The 15757-nt window shown below is 35.0% G+C and overlaps 1 long non-coding RNA gene across 1 annotated transcript; it reads left to right on the forward strand.

The window, feature by feature from the left end:
• Nucleotides 1–7993: 7993 nt before the first annotated feature.
• On the forward strand, nt 7994–13890 carry LOC136042489 (uncharacterized). Its single transcript, XR_010621331.1, has 2 exons — nt 7994–8255; nt 13357–13890. It is a non-coding gene; the product is annotated as an uncharacterized LOC136042489 (long non-coding RNA).
• Nucleotides 13891–15757: the final 1867 nt, after the last annotated feature.

The raw sequence follows: 15757 nt of genomic DNA on the forward strand, positions 1-15757 counted from the left end.
TCTGGATATGCTCAGTGGAATGGCAAAAACGAGGATTGCCACACGCACATATACTAATCTGGCTATATAATAAAATTACTTCTAACGAATATCTATATATATAAAAATAAGTTGTATGTGGATGTGTTTGTCAGGTGACGTGATGTTTGTGTGTTGACTGACGTCATGAAGTTAGTTGTCGTCATTTTTGTTATGACGGTGACGTCATTAAAGATATTTAAGACATGCGTTCATGTAGAAATCTATTAATGTTTAACTTTAAAATGACTGATGAACTTACAATGGCAACAGCCAAGGAAGATGCTCAAAGAGTCTATGCCAAAAAACTTGCTGCTGATAGAGAAAGTCAGAAAAGAAAGCGTGCCGAGGAATCAAAAGAACAGCAAGGAAACAGGCTTGAGGCTGATAGAGAAAGAAAGAACAGAAAGCGTGCCGAGGAACTACCAGAGCAACGCGAAAGCAGACTTGCTGCTAAAAGAGAAAGTGAAAAAAGAAGGCGTGCCGAGGAACTACCAGAGCACCATGAAACCAGACTTGCTGCTAAAAGAGAAAGTGAAAAAAGAAGGCTTGCCGAGGAATCATAAGAACAGCAAGAAATCAGGCTTGCTGCTGATAGAGAAAGTAAGAAAAGAAAGCTTGCCGAGGAATCAGAGCAACCTGAAAGTTATCGCCTGGCATTCAGGTACAGCCCAGTCGATGATTATAGCTTGAGTGGATGTGTTCAAATCGGTACTATGTCTAAAATTTGTCCCTATTGCAAGGCTTTGAAATTCAATGGTGAAACAATGGGAATGTTTTGCGCCTCAGGAAAAGTTAAACTTCCTCTATTGGCTGCACCACCAGAGCCATTGAAGACTTTCCTTACTGGAACTACGTCAGAATCTAAGCGTTTTTTGTCACAAATCAAAAAATATAACTCATGTTTCCAAATGACGTCGTTTGGAGCCCAAATCGAAAATCCAGATCAATTTATGTCTACTTTCAAAGTAAAAGGGCAAGTTTATCATAGAGCAGGGTCCCTTCTACCATTCTCAGGCGAGAATCATAAATTTTTACAATTGTACTTCATCAGTGATAGAAATTGCGAAACGCTCAGTTGTTAAGAATTGCTGAAACTCATCGATGCTACGATGCCCTACAATATCCTATCATTTTTTGGGATAAATGCAATGAAAGAGAGGTGTAATGTATGAATATCTTTAATCTTCAGAAGTTCAACAGAAATATGGGTGGTAGATTGAAGGACTTTTGCTGCTTTCAGTTGGAGATTATGTAAAGGTGTAAGTACAGATGGAAATGTTGACATCCACACTGACGAGCAGTAGCATAAATAAGGGTAAATAAGAGAGAAGTATAATAGACGAAGGATAGAGAAAGGAAAGACTCGCTTCAGCTTCCGAATAATTCCAAGGCCTCGAGAAACCTTTAATCTCATTGACTCAATATGCCGTTTGAAAGATAGATTTTCATCCAGAAGTATCCCAAGGAATCGAATAAACTGGTCAGCTGGGCGGGATATGGATCCCTTAGATGTTTTAAGCTCTGTCACTGTAGGGCAGCTTTTGCCTATGCGGGAGAATATAAGAAGAAACGATTTTTTTACATTCAAAGCTAACAAATTTTCATCAAACCAACGATATATGTTTTCTGTCATCAATTGTAGCTTGAGGATAAGAGATGATTCATCAGGTCCGGCAGCCCCCAGGGTGGTGTCGTCGGCGAATCCAAAGAGTTCTTCATGTTGACCAGGCGTATCCAAGGCTCCAACCACAGCATCTCCTTTCTGGCACAAATGACAACAGAAATCAGATCGTGGGTTGCTAAATAGTCGATAGAGGTCGTTGATATATATGAGGAAAAGGGATGGCCCACTCCATATTCAACTGGAATATGCTCATCAGAAGCTTCAACTGCAATGGATCGGCCAGTTAGGAATGAAGAAAACCAGGACAGAGCTTCTCCACGAACGCCTTGATGCGACAACTTACCAATAAGTATCTGGTGTGTGAGGCTGTCAAAAGCTTTCTTCACATCAAGGAATATTGCCGCAGGGATAAGGCCGAAGTCTACAGACTGTCCTACAAAATGAAGAAGCATATTACATGCGTGTTCTGTTGAGCACTTCTCCCGAAAACCAAGAAGAGATATAGGCCTATAGTTCCCCGGATCCTCCCGGTCACCTCCTTTAAATAGTGCTATCACTCGTGCCAACTTGAGACGCTGAGGGAATATTCCGAGCTTGAATGACTGGTTAACCAAGTGGCACAGTGGTGTAATAATTGAGGGAAGAATTTGTTTAATTAATTTGGCAGGAATTTGGTCGAATCCAGATGAAGAATTTTTCAATGACGAAATTATTATTATCAGTTCCTGCTCCGTAACTGACTCAAGAACCATCGACTTTGCACAGGAAGGACCGAGGAACTGCTTCCAAGATCTAGAACTTGAAGAAGGAACCACACCTAACGCCGTTGTTTTCCCAACCTCAGCAAAAAAAATTGTCATCTGATGTCGCACTTGGTCTTCATCCAAGAAAAGCTGATTCTGAGCATTAAGTGATTTAGGGAGCTTTCTAGGTCTTGCCGATGGTTGCGTAACTTCCTTAATTACATCCCAAGTTTTCTTGATATTTTTGCCGCAATCCGCAAACCTTCGGGAAAAATATGTAATTTTAGCTTTTCGAATCAGAGTTTTAAGCATCTTCCGGTATAGTTTAAAAGCCTCTAATTTAGCATCACTTGGTCTGTTCCTATACTCTTTCCAAAGGTTCTGTTTCCTCTTTATTGACTTCAGTATTCCAGCTGTAGTCCATGGGGCTATGGGTGTTGATCTCTTAGAAAGACTTGGTTGGGGTGTTCGGCAATGGTGGATAAATTTCTCCTTTACTGTTTCATAATACAAATCAAATACCTTATTATAATTCTCTAAGCTCACCCTCTCAGGTATTGTAAACTCCCATGACGTAGTGAATAAATCATCTTTGAGCTTTTCAATGTTTGCTGGTGTATATCGGAATCTTGGTTTATTATCAGGGGCTATTCGGCGGGCAAGCCGGGGGAGTGGAAGTAAAACTCCTACCGGGAAATGATCCGATGTGTCTGATAGTAGCACTTCATTTTTTACAGAATGTATAGATGAGAACACATTGTCAATTAGGGTTGAAGATTGGTTCGAAATTCGTGTAGGGATATTTATACAGGGAATTAACCCAGACGAAAATGCTAGTGCCAGTATATCACAAGCCTGACTCGATGACATATCCATCATGTCTACGTTAAAATCACCCATTAAAATTATTTCTGCCTTTTCAGACAATACTTTCCCAAGAACAATCTCTAATATTTCCATAAATTGTTTCATTGATCCGCTTGGAGATCTGTATATTTCGCCAATTATTATCTTTTCATTGGAGCTAGTAGCCAATTCTATGAACAGATATTCAAATACCCGTTCAACGTTTATAGACAGATCATCTCTTCTTACAACTGCCAGATTACTCAATACATAAAATCCTAGCCCCCCCCCCCCTTTTTGCTATCTTTCTATTTAGAAATATTGAATTATATCCAGGTATATCCATAAGTAGCTGGTTCTTTTCATTTAAAAAAGTTTCACATAAGCCAATAATTCCAGGGCGAGAATTCCTACATATAAGCTGTATATCATCTAGGGAAGAATTCAGCCCTTGAGCATTTAAATGCACAACCCGGAGGACATCCTCCCACCAAGCTCCAACATCCCATAACCCAAACGCCTCCAAAAAATTACTATCAATAATATTTTCTTCTTCTTCTTCTTATTCAGCAGACGGGCTTTTCAGTTGATACTATTTAGCCCTTTTCCTTTTGGCTCACTCTGTGAGATCGACAGAGCTATGGAGCTGGTTTGTCTTGTATGATTTGTATCTGCTCAGATTTCTTGGAGTATATCTTTTGATACCAGCAGTTGAATTATAAGAGAGTATATATTGATCTCTGTTCTCTGCGGGAGAGTATGGTCAGCAAGACTCTTGGCTGTTAGTGGAATTTTGTGGTGTTTGAAGCATTCTACCATTTTACGTCGCAGGGTATACTGTGCAGACGTCAGCATATTACATTCAAATAGGCAGTGATCTATTGTTTCATTCTTAAGATTACATGACCTGCAAAGGGGGGACGAGGGAACTTCGCCACTTGAATTAGGAATCTGATATGAAAATGCCTGAAAATTTAGCCCATTTGAACCTGACCGAATCCTATGATAAATCTTGGAAAGGTGCTTACTTGGGAAAGGTGATGGGGTAGGATTCTTATTAATTATCAGTACCTCTGTAAATCTCCAGCGGTAAATATCTCTAATGGGGATTGGTCTCCCACTTGGCTGGTCAATATTTAAAGCATTTTTGGCTATTTCATCTGCCTTATGGTTACCTATTATACCTGAGTGGCTTGGAATATACTGTATATGAGTTAAAATACCTTTTGAAGCAAAAATATCAATAATCCTAAGACAAAGAAATGTGTCAATATCCATCTTATTTTGAGAAGCTGACGAAAGAAGTTCTAGGCTTGACAAAGAATCAGAATATATTATAATATTATTAATATTAACTTTCATATATTCATTAACCATGAGGAAATCTAGTGCCATGATTATGGCGTTTATCTCGGCAGACATTACAGATGAATTATCTTGTAATCTCTCTCCTAAAGCGATATTATGGGTTGGGAAGAAAGCTCCGCTTGCCACTTTCTCATTCATTTTGGACCCATCTACAAAAATTTGGAAATAGTTTTTATAAGCAACATTATTTAGTTCGGCAAATTTTTTCTGAATAAAAGAAATGGGGGTAAGTTCTTTGGTCCACTTTGAGAAGTCAGTCTTTATTATGGGGGTTGACCAACTCCAAGGGGGGGTTTGGGGGAATGTGGGTGCAATAGATTTTACTGGCACTGGGAACTTCTTCTGGATATTTGCATATTCATTTGCAACGCCTCTAAACATAGATGGATTTCTTAACCAGTTATGCAGGGTATGAGAATCATTGGCTTCAATTTTTGTAAGGTACTTAATTAGTAGAGATCTTCTTCTTTCATTTATTGGTGATAGTCCACTCTCAGTAAGCAGAAACTTAGTTTTTGTTGGTTTCCTAAGACCAAATATAAGACGAATTATATCATTTTGTGTCGTTTCGATTTTTTGCATGTGGGTCTTAGCACAAGCACCATACACTATGAGGCCATAATCAATATGGGGTCTTATATATGATTTATAAAATTGGATTAGTGTTTTCTCATTACAGCCCCAAGGTGTGGCTAGTAGCCTTTTAATTATTCTTGTTTCTTATTATCTAAATTTTCATCAAAATTCATATTCGGTGTTCTTCCTATCGGGTTATTCAAAATTTCATTAAAATTTTCTCTACGACTTTCATATTCATCTAATTTCCTTTTCGTGAGATTAGCGTCAGTCCTCGATGAAAACTCAATTTCATACATTACTACTTACCAATATAGGTGATGAATAGAGACCATGCTGTAGTCGAGTGAACATGGGCGACGCAGACATCCTAATGACAGCAAATTCATAAGGCGAAGGCAAGAACTTGATTTTTTGCTCTGGAACGGAAAAATATTTACAAGTAAAAAAGTAAAGAAAAGAGTAAATAACATGGAAAGAGAGAAATATAAGAAAATAAATAAAAAAAACATAGATATGCACATTGCAAAAGAAAGCAAGAAAGGAGTAAATAATATAGTAAATAGAGAAAAGGAAAAATAAGACAATAACTAAAAAAACACACACAGATACGGACGTTACAAAAAAAGAGCAGCAAAATTGCATCTCCTCACTTTACTGAGGCGAAAATACTCGATAGTTTATGTCACGCGTCAGAAGCAGCATCACTAATAACTGCGGATAAAACCAAGGCGAGGGGGTCATGGCATGCATCACTGAACTTAACCCAGTTTGAGCTAGAAGTTTTTTTGTTTCTAGCCATAGTTTAGTACCCTGTTGCATGACTTTAGTTCGAGATACTTTCTCAGCGGTTACTTTGGAATTTCGAAGCTTGTAAGCTGTACTCAAAAGTTCTTTCCGACGCTTTGCAAGTTCAGATGGTAGGTCATTACTGATGCTCTTTCCTGTGCCTTTTAGGCTGCCAACAAAAGCCATGATACTATCTTTATGCCTAAGATTCAGAACAGAGACAAAAATAGAGTCCGAAACGGGGCAAGAGTTCGAGCGGGAAGGGCGCTTGGTCTTGTTTCTAATTCTGTACATTGTCGTGAATTTTATATCCTTCAAGTTTTGTACTGGCATTCCTGATAAAAAGTCGTGGACTGTCTGTTCAATATACTCACTATCCTTATTAGGAATTCCATGGATCAGCAGATTTTTGCGTTTTACGTACAATTCCGTACTCAAACACTGTTCTTTAACCGCTATAATTGCATTTTTCAAATCGGAATTCTCTTGTTTCAGAGCTGAATTCTCTTTACGAAGATTTTCGACCATTTGCTTTAAGTCATCCATACGCTCGTCGAAATGCTTTTTTGTGACCGACATCGTTAGTTATGCAGTAAAAATTCGCCTCCGTAAATCAAATTAGCAAAATGACATTTCAAAGGGACTTACAGGCATGGGCCCCTTTCTTCATATAAAAATTTAAGGGGCCCCGTAACAAACAGCGCAAAAATTGTGAAAAATCCAGATGCGGTTATTAAACTCTCACAGTCACAAGCTAGGTCTTGCCTTGATGAATCCTAGATCGCTACTGATATATATATATATATATATATATATATATATATATATATATATATATATATATATATATATATATATATATATATATATATATATATATATATATATATATATATATCCATTGTCTTGCTTCTAATAAAATTTGCAATTTTATTCCTACCAGAGCTGAAACATGTGGAACACTACTAGTTTGAAAGTGGCTAAAAATAAGAGAGGGAGCTCCGGATCTAGGAAGTCAAATTAATTTAAGTCTGTTTAATATGTAAAATGATTCTCTGAAGAATACTTCAGCTGAAAATTTCTATTTGGTGGTAAGTAAACCCTAATGATGCTCAAATATATTTAAATAAGCATTAGTCTTGAATATTTGCTCGAAAATAGTAAAGAAAGGTGAAACTGACCTTGTTTTTTTTTCCTTGTGAATCGTAGTTACAATCTACCAAATTGACTAAACCAAATAAAGCAGATTAATACAAATGTTAGTGATATGTTTCTATTTTTAGCTGTATATATGGTTGGAAAGTTTCTCCACTTCAAACTATTTTTTTTCTACTTTAAATTATTTTTCGTGATCTGTCTTTGTTGTCAAAGTTTGGTAGCTTGATAAAGTGGTTTTATCCACAAAATATTTTCAGCTCTGTGAGAAAAGGGTAAAGCACAGTTGTCCCCTTCCCTATATTTTAGATAATGAAATTTGCCCCAGCTAGGTTTTTGATAATAAATTTTACCCCCCCCCCCCTTTCATTTGCATAAATTGACACCCTGGCTACTCTCAAGATTTTTGAACGTCTTACTACGGTTAGTAAATAATTTGGAAATTTGGCTTGTTTTACTTAGACTTTCAATACGTTCCACTTTCTTTCTTTTTTTAATAACTATTTTCAATTTTTTTAAAGTGGTATTCTATTCAAACGACAATAAACGATTACTTGGGTAAAAGCCAGTTGAGAGTGTATAGATAAGTAAGCTTTGAATATCTATACACTCTAGACACTCTAGTCAATTATGTATCTAGAACTTGTGCTAATTCTTCTTTTGCTAATTAGTGTAAATGAATTGACAATTCTTACTATTTAAGTCAAGAAGCCACGTCTTATTACCACTATCTACCAATTAAAAACAAGCCGATACATCAATTAAACATTGCTTAAGTGTGACATTTACGATAATCAGGGAACATTTTCATAGACAGAAAACGTTGCAACGCTGGTCGGATAATCCCTTTATCACCATCATGATCAAATCTTTCGGACATCTTGGGCTGCCTTTTCAGCCAGCCTTTTGGCTGGCAAAAAAATCTTGTGATTATAAAGCTCTTTGTACCTTCTATAGATGTATAGTCGACTTGTTCTAATGGAAAACTAGGCTAACAAAAGCTGTAGGTCCTTGGTGTTTATATTTAGCCTATAGGACTCTAATAACAGAGGTCATAGCCTACTCTACTGCATTGGTGTGCAAATATATTCTCTGCATTGGGCCTTGAATCCAAATTCATTATTCTTCCTCAGGTAAAACAGAAGGATTTGTGGTAAATATGGGATAGTCTATATTTCTTACCTTAAAATAAAGAGAGTATACAACTTTATGCTTTTTTGTTATTTACTCATACTGCTGTTTAGGTTTACATTTTGTTTTAAGTTCTTTATAGATCTTTGAAAATAATAAATTTTTGGGCCTTAAATGGGTCAAATCATTGCCATCAAACTTTCAAACTTATTGTTTTATTATAGATTCATTTTTAAGGTGCAATAAGCATTAAGGTAAAAGTCTAGTTTAGTGACTTCCTGCTATCTCAGAAAGAGGTTAGGTTAGGAAAATGAAACAGTAAAATTCTAGTTAATTGACTTCTTGCTATTTCAGAAAGGGTTTAGGGTAGGAAAATGAAATTTTCTGGAATGGGTCTACAGTCTAAAGCATGTCATGGGAAGGTATTTTAAACTACCCCCCTCCACTCCTCCCTCTAGAGGGCCCTAGTGTCATTGATTTTGATATTTATGTCTCATATGTTAACATGAAATTGTTAACCAATTATTAGTCTTAAAATTTTTATAACTGAAAATAGCTTCAACTTGAAGGTTCTTTGTACAAGGTTGTAATCAGGGAGGAGGTACTGGGTTTGTCCCCCCCCCAGAATCCTTGTCTTGTCATGTAAAAACATAGACAAAATACATGTAAACAACTTTTTCATGTCTTTATTTTGTCCCCCCCCCTCCTAAAAAAAAGAGAAAAAAAAATTCTGGATGCACCCTTGTCAGCTTATTATGTAACCCTGTCTTAATTGAAAATTGAAGCAGATCTTGAAGACTTGTGCCTAAGTGAAGAAAAAAGAAAGTAACAACCATGTGATAGTAAAGTAGGGATGTTACAACAGATTATAGTAATCTTTTGACTATTGGGTCCATTCCTCTCATCATCCAATTAATTTTCTTTTTTGCTCTTATATTTCCTTTTCTCATGGAGCAACACAGATTCATTGGACCTTATTGCTCCAAAGTGTGGATTAATTTTCAAGAGAAAATAATTTGGCTATGTATTAATATTCTGTAAGATTCATTGCACTGGCTACCTGAATCCTAACCCATTGATTCTTAATTTATGAATAATTTAAATTTAGTTTGTGGTTCCATTTTCTGATTGGTTAGTCTGCCCTACCATACACTGGTAAATCCCTTAAGTGAATTTATCATTTTTATTTTGTCTTTAGAGTTGGTCTAAAGAAATTCATGTCTGTAGTTTGTGAGATAATTGTACCTAATACATTTTGCATGCAGACCTGCTATACTTTCCCCTGCCCACCCCTAATGTGCAAATCTGTAGCCTAAATTTGTTTCTTAAGTATTATATTTGTATTTTATTTGGTGATTTCATTAGAAATATTACTTAGAAATAATTTACTTAGATGAAGAATAACATTAGGCACTATAACCAACAGGTACCATATATATATTTATATATATATATATATATATATATATATATATATATATATATATATATATATATATATATATATATATATATATATAAATTATGTATATGGTAGGCTACTTCTCTGTTATACGCCTATGTTATTCTTCATCTAAGTAGAATCTGTTTCTTTTACTAATTCTAATGAAATATCACAAAATATAATACTTAAGACACCAATTTGAGCTACTGATTTTTTTTAGTTTTTTTTAAGTACCTTCAAAAGAGTTATTTATTCTAATTAAACGGTCTTTGTGGCTCAAGGGTCATTCTTAAAGAATTGAAACAAATTCAAACTCTAGTGTAAAGAGCAAGGTATTGACAAGGGTGTGAACCCTCTCATTTACATAATAGTTTCTGTTTGTTTTAAATTTTAATGTTGCTCCTTACCTTCACTTGAAACTTTTTTCTAAATTTAATATCAAAACAACGTGATGACTAATTTCATCTCTTAAATCTTATTTATTCTATTTTAGTCTATCAGATTTTGATACTTCTAGATATATCAAAAGAATTAGATCTTTATCCTGATTTTAAATATAAAAGTTTCATCCAGTTTAGTTTTACCAATCAAAAGATACAATCCTGAGAAAATTTGCCCTATTTTGGGAAATAGGGAGAAACACCCCCTAAAAGTCATAAAATGTTGACAAAAATCACGCCATTTGAATTCAGTGTATCAGAGAACCCTACTGTAGAAGTTTCAATCTCCTATCTACAAAAATGTGGAAACTCATATTTTTTGCCAGAAGACAAATCATAGGTGGGTGTTTATTAGTTGTTGTTTTTTTTTTCCAGGGGTGATCATATCAACCCAGTGGCCCTAAAATTTTGTGAGAGGGCTCATTATAATGCAAATTAAGAGTTTAAGTGACCAAAAGATTGGAGGGCACTTGGCCCCTTCCACGCTCATTTTTACCCCAAAGTCAAAGGATCAAAATTTTGAGATTACACTTATCTTCCTATTCTTCCAAACTTTTTTTTCATCTGTGAAAAAACACCCTGAGCCTTGGCTATTGTAGTTTTAACATCTTTGCTGCTCATACCTCACTACCAAATAACATTTTTCACTACCAAGGTAAGTGAAGCTGCCCACCTGATCAATCTTTTTGTTACCCAATATCACCTTTTCATCTTCACTTATTCCTAACCTTCACGATTTTGTCTTCTTAACATTAATTTTCAAACATATTCTAGCTCCCCAAATTTGCAAAACCTCTAAAAAATAATTTTTTTTGCTCATAGTTTCATCAAGGATGCTTAAATTATCACCATAACCTAATACCATCAGAGTTTTTCTTCCTTGTTTGAGTCCGTTGTCTCCCATTGCCTTTCCTGTGCTCCTTAAGACAAAGTCCATCAAAATGATGTATGTAAAGGGGGATAGAACACAACCCTGGATAACTCCTGATTTGATACAAAACCAGTTGCTAACCTCATTTCCTACCTTAACCGCAGCAGAGTTATTCTTGTACATAGCTCTAAGCATTTTAATGTATTTGTCTTGATACCACACTAAAATAAGACCTTTGCTAAAGCTCTTCTATCCATAGAAATGAATGCTAGATCATAATATATTAAACTGAGAACCAAAGTGTTTGACAACTCAGCCACTTCTCAATTATTAGCCTAAGGGTGAAAAATTGGTCAACATATCCTCTACCTTTTCTAAAACTGCACTGTTCTTCTCTTAAAACTTAGTCTTCAGCATCTCTCAGTCTAAAAAATATATTACTAAGTAATTTGCTACCTACAGAGACTAGATTAATTCTTTGATAATTATGACACTCACTCTTATCACCTTTCTTAAAAAGTTGCTTAATTAAGGTTTTCCTAAGATTGTTAGGTACTTCCCCATTTTTCAAAAATTAACTTCACAATCTTCAGTAACTTACTTCTCACCTCAGAGCCACCATATTTAAGAAACTCATTTACCACACTATCAGCACCTGGAGCCTCATTATTTTTTAATCCTTTTAATACTGTGGCTAATCCTACTAATGAAGGGGGATCAGATGTTAAATCTGTAATCTTCTGAATACTGATTCATTTCTTAAGGAAAATGAAAATATTCATATTGTGTAGCTAGTGGCTTTAGGACTTCCATAAATGTTGAATTCCATCACATAATTTCCTTCAAAGTTTTGCCTCTTTTATGTAGTTTAGCTCCTGTTTCTGAAACTATGTAAACTTTTCCTGTGCTAATATTACTAATGAGCAAATTTAAAATTAAAGCATGTTTCAGATTTAGAAGGAGCATACATGATAGATTTTGTTATATCTTATATTATAACCAAAACTTTGCTTTTTAGAATTTCAGTTTCTACTGACAAGGGTTGTTTCTTACTTGCACTTTGTTATGACGTGCTGTTTGATCCAAGGCTTTTAAAATATGAAAGAGACTACTACTCCCTACTTTAGCCCCTATTTTTTATGTCTAATATTCATATTCCCTTAATTTGCACTTTGAAGCAAATTAAGATCCATTTTGATCTGAGAATTGCTCCCTCTGAACATTTATTAGCAAGGGGTTCTGAAATATCAAAAATTAGCTATATCATTCCATGGTTTGTCAAGGCAAGCTCTTAGAACAGATCTTTTATAGTGATGCTCACCATGGACCAGGAGTGCCAGGGAGCAACATCTCCTGGAAACAATAAAACATTGAACAATGTATAGAAACAGAAAAATTAGAGATATTCCTGTTTAAACTTCTGTAAAAATATAGTTTTTGGTAGGTAAATGTCTATATTAACCTTTTATTCTGTGTGGCCTAAGTGCATATTTAGGAACAAATGCATCATTACACAGTATTCCTGTATCTAAAACTAGACAGTTTAATACATAGTTGTTTTTCTTGTTAATCTTAAATTTGCAGGTTATATCAGACTTTTCATTCAATGGCTTTTTGACACCCTTTTTGCCAAAAATGTCATTTTGCATTACAAAAATGGCAGAAGCGTCTCTTCACTGAGGCACAGTCTTTAATTTAAAAATGCACTATAACCCTCACTTTCCTTTATAATGAGCGTTCTCCCGACACTCTTAAGACCATTGGCTTGGTATACAGGTGAAAAGCAAATGAAAAACACATCAATGGTCATCCTACAAAAAAAAAAATCCCTTTTGTAAATAGGGGCTTGAAACCTCTACAATAGGGTTCTTTTACTTGCTGAATTTGATGGTATAATTTTCATCTGGATCTTTTGGGTTGACATTCCCCACACCCTTTTCAAAATACCGGCAAGTTTTCTTATGCTTGTGTTTTTGGTGTGTAACTTTGAATTGATAAAACATAAAGGTCAATTCTTTTGATGTATGTGTTTGATATTTATAATCACCATAAAAGCTGATCCAAGTTCGCCAATGCTAGGATTGTCTTTGTCTCTCTTTCTCTTCTTTTGGTTTCTACTGTAGTTAAATTTCTAGTTCATGCCATGTATTTGAAACTAGTCAAGTTATGCCTACCATTTATTTTTAATGGCTATGCAATCAGTCAGTTGTCCAGCTCTTATTGTTGACTGCTGTCAACATTTTCTTCTGTATGGGTGCTTTTCCGCCACCCCATATGTACTCTCTGACTCCATCAATGAACCATGCCTTGTGACAAGTAGCTCACAATTGTTTTATTTCTTTTTTCAGGAGAGCGTTGTCGTTTGTTGTGGCTCATCATGAGAAAAAAAAAATGGTAAGACAAATGAGTGCAAATTATATATATTTAAATATTTTATAGATTATTTAAAAATATTATACAGGTAGATATAAAATTTAAGGAAGAAAAAACGGGTTTTAATTTCAATAGAGCAGTGAACAAAAATAAAAACAAAAACTAAAGTGCTACCTCCAACAGACCATGGCCTCGCACAAAAGGAGAGACACCTTAGCCTTGTAACATACCTCGCCCAGTGTTAGGCGTGTATGCTTGACTTATGGTTTCCAAAAGTCCTGATTCAGTCATAAGGAAGGCAATGGCTCCTAGGAAACTCTTGTGTGTGTCAAATTTATTTAGGACAACAATGACATTTCTCAAAGCACTTACAGCAGGCTCTGCAACAATGAAACACTTTGCCTTCCAGTAAAGTGGTTGGTCAATAGTAATGACTAGAATTTTTCCAGCTTGCTAGCATTGTTCTTTTTTCTTTCTTTTTGAAAGTAAATAAAACGGTACAAACCTTTTATATAGCCCTGAACCCAGTCATTTAGCAAGGACTATGGTAGATGGCTCAACTGATTAGGTCAGCCAAAGAAAGGCACTAAGGAATGGAAACCGCAAATTAGAGGGGTGAGTGCTTCTGGAATACTGGTTTGAAATTAAACTCTTCGAGACTCATATTTTAAGGCACCATTCCTAGCTTGATAGGAAATGATGGATTGACCAAAAATTATTAAAATTACTAGTTCATATAGGGCGATTTTCACAACAGTTTTATGTAAGATGTAGTAATTGACAACGTAAAATCAAGTTTTTATCTTTAATTTTTTTTTTATTTGCCACAATTCACTTCATAGGAAACAATCATAAAATACGACAACGTTGTAATTTCGAGTTTTAACCCCCTCCCCGTCATTTTAGGATGGAAATGGGCTTAAGGGTACTGAAAAATGTGAACCTGAATTCGGATTTGGAGTCAACATGCTTGATTTTATAGGAAACGACTATTTAAACTCCAAAATATTTATAGTCACAAAAATTCGATTTTCTCCCTCATTCAAGGCAAATTTGAGACACTTCTGCAATAGGATTCGAGTGATTTTTTTTTGTAATGAAGCTGATTTTTTCTGAACATATTGGGGTTTATAAAAAAAAATATGTCGTAATTTCCCCAAGGTTTGACCCTTTTTTTCCCATATCTTTCCTCCACTAAAATGATGGCGAGAGAAGTTGTTTTAGAATACACATGAAAAAACATTTTCCCCTTGGGGATTGGCTTGCCTGATGGACCATACTAAAGAACATACTTTTCACAAGGGTGTACAAGTTTTTGAGTGATTTCCGTGGAGATTGCTAGTAAAATAAGAAATTTGGAAACCGTTTAGTATTTAAGGTTGGCTGATGAAAATTGAACATTTCATTCCTTTGGCCAGACCGTTTTTTTTTCAAACTGTTCATTAGCCTCAGTTTTTTCTCTTTTTTTCGTTTTTTGTTTAATCTAAAAAAAATTCCCCACTACTAAGGGTGTAAATTTCGTATATTTGTAGACTAATTATAGATTATGGCATAATACAAGGACGCTAACTATTAAGCAAACTCCAAATGAGTTTCTTATGATAGATACCATGGTTGCTTCATCCTAAGTTGCATAAAAAAGAAACAGATTCTGAGAAATAAAAAAGAATAATGGTTAGATTTCTTAATATTGTAAGTTGACAGATCCAAGGTCATTTATCAATGGTCTAAATATAAATATAATGATAAAGAAAACGTTCTGGATAACTTCTGTCAGTTAAATGAAAATTTACTCATTCAGATGGATGGTTCAATTAGGAGTGGTTATCGTTCATGGCAATGAATGGTAAGTAAAGAGTGGCTACTGTCAATAGAAACTTAAACTCTATAAACGAATGTATAATTTAAATATTTATATAAAAAGGACCTATTTTGTATTATCATTTATTGATTTTAAGTTACCTATCTTCGACTATTAGCATAGGAATGTTTACATAATTTTAGAAAAAAGGGAAAACTCCAAAAGGGATTCAATTTTAATGAGAATTACACCCTGAAATTCAACATGTATGTACCTCCAAGAGCGGACTGTGTTCGAAAATATGTTATCCTGTATACCTTTCTTCAGTTGGAGCACAAACTTTACTTGTTACTTAACTTGCCGTTGCATCACATTAGCACACAAAGTGAAAACGATGGAGTACAAATCGAGAGAAAAACAGGAAAAGAATAATTACTATACACAAAAATACATAACACCCATTACAAACAATTCAAAAAAGAATACTGATCTAGAGTTGGCCCATCTCTTTACTACAGAGGCTAGACGCCATGTCATTAATGCTAAGAATAGGGTCGGTAATCAAATTTTTTGCT

Source organism: Artemia franciscana, unplaced genomic scaffold (genome assembly GCF_032884065.1).
Source record: "Artemia franciscana unplaced genomic scaffold, ASM3288406v1 Scaffold_1368, whole genome shotgun sequence".
NCBI lineage: Eukaryota > Metazoa > Arthropoda > Branchiopoda > Anostraca > Artemiidae > Artemia > Artemia franciscana.